Genomic DNA, 2,463 nt, shown 5'->3' on the forward strand with positions numbered 1-2,463 from the left:
AAAAAAAAAAAAAAAAAAAAAAAAAAGAGTTCCCTTTTCTCCACATCCTCACCAGCATTCATTATTGCCTGTCATCTGGAATCTGGATAAAAGTCATTTTAACTGGGGTGAGATGATATCACAGTGTAGTTTTGATTTGCTTTTCTCTGATGATCAATGATGCTCATATGTCTCTTTGCCTTCTTTTGAGAAAATGTCTATTCAGATCTTTTGCCCATTTTTAAATTGGATTATGAGTTTTTTCCCCTATAGGTTTGTTTGAACTTCTTATATTTCCAGTTATTAATCCCTTGTCAGATGGATAGTTTGCAGATATTTTCTACCATTCTCTGGGTGTCTCATCACTTTTTAGATTGTTTCCTATGCTCTAGAGAAGATTTTTAACTTGATATGATCCCATTTATACATTTTTGCTTTGGTTGACTATGCTTATGGACTATTACTAAAAAAAATCTTTGCCCAGTCCAGTGTCCTGGAAAGTTTCCCCAGTGCTTTCTTTGGGTAGTTTCTTAGTTTCATTTCTTAGATTTAAGTCTTTAGTCTACTTTGATTTGATGTTTGCATATGGTGAGAGATAGAGGTCTATATTCATTCTTCTGCCAATGGATATCAAATTTTCCCAGACCATTTATTGAAAAGACTGTCCTTTCTCCAGTGTATGTTCTTGGCATTTTTGCTGAAAATGAGTTCCCTGTAGATGTATGGATTTATTTTTGGGTTCTCTATTCTATTCCAGTGCTGTATGTGGCCAGTTTTTTTTTTTTTTTTTTTTTTTTTTTTTTTTTTGCCAGTACCATGTTGCTTTGGTTACTTTAGCTCTGTAGTATAATTTGAAGTTAAGGAATGTGATTCCTCTAGTTATGTTCTTTTTGCTCGGGATAACTTTGGCCATTCTGGGTCTTTTGTGTTTCCATATGAATTTTAGGATTTTTTTTATTTCTGTGAAGAATTTCATTGGTGTTTTGATAGAGATTGTATTAAATCTGTAGATTGCTTTAGGGAGTATGGACATTTTAATAATATTGATTCTTCCAATCCATGAACATGGAGTATCTTTTCATTTTTTGGTGTCCTTTTCAATTTCTTGCATTGATGATTTATAATACTTATTTTAGAGATCTTTCACTTCTTAAGTTACTTTTCAGGTGTTTGATTTTATTTGTAGCTCTCATAAATGGGATTGCTTTCTTGATTTCTTTTTCAGATTGTTTGCAGTTGGCATATAGAAATGTTACTGATTTTTGTATGTTGATTTTGTATGCTGCAACTTTACTGAATTTGTTTATCAGTTTGAATAGTTTTTGGCAGGCCCTTTAGGTTTTCCCAAATATAAAATCATATCATCTGCAAACAAGGATAATTTGACTTCTTCCTTTCCAACTTGAATGTTCTTTATTTCTTTTTCTTGTCTGATTGCTCTAGCTAGGACTTCCAGTACTATGTTGAATAACAGTGGTGAAAGTGGGCATCCTTGTCTTGTTCCACATCTTAGAGGAAAGATTTTCAGTTACTCCCCATTCAGTATGGTACTAGCCATGCATCTGTCACATATGGCTTTTTTGTGTGTTGAGGTATGTTTCTTCTATACCCAGTGTTTTGATGGTTTTTGTCATTAAAGGATGTTGAAATTTGTCAAATGCTTTTTCAGTATCAATTGAAATGATCATATAGTTTTTCTTCATTCTGTTGATATGATGTATCACATTGATTGATTTGTGTATGCTGAACCATCTTTCTTCCCTGGGAAAAATACCACTTGGTCATGATAAATGATCTTTATAATGTGTTTTTTTAAGTCAGTTTGCTAGTACTTTGTTGAGGATTTTTTTAATCAATATTCATCAGTGATATTGGCCCATAGGTTTTTTTTTTTATTATTTTTTTATTTTATTTTATTTTTTTAATGTGTCTTTGGTTTTGGTAGCAGGATAATACTGGCCTTGTAGAATGAGTTTGGAAGTATTCCTTCCTCATTATTTTTCAGGATAGTTTAATAGAATTGGTATTAGGTATTCTTTAACTGCTTGGCAGAATTTAGCAGTGAAGCCATTGGGTCCCAAGATTTTCTTTGCTGAGAGGCTTTTTATTATGTCTTTGATCTCATTACTTATTATTGGTCGTTCAGGTTTTGAATTTCTTTATGGTTCAATCTTGGTAGGTTTTGTCTAGGAACTTACCTATTTTTTTTCAGATTTTCCAATTTATTGGCATGTAGTTGCTCCTAGTAGCCAGTAATGATACTTTGAATTTCTATGGTATCAGTTGTAATATTGCCCTTTTCGTCTCTGATTTTGTTTGCTTGGATCTTCTTTTTTCTTAGTCTGGCTAAATGTTTGTCAATTTTGTTTATCTTTTCAAAAAACTAATTTTTGTGTTTCATTAATCTTTTTTCATTGTTTTCTTCATCTCAGTTTCATTTATTTTTGCTCTCATCTTTATTATTTCTTTTCTTCTACTAATTTT

Source organism: Rhinopithecus bieti, unplaced genomic scaffold (assembly GCF_001698545.2).
Source record: "Rhinopithecus bieti isolate Rb0 unplaced genomic scaffold, ASM169854v2 scaffold_1558, whole genome shotgun sequence".
Lineage (NCBI taxonomy): Eukaryota > Metazoa > Chordata > Mammalia > Primates > Cercopithecidae > Rhinopithecus > Rhinopithecus bieti.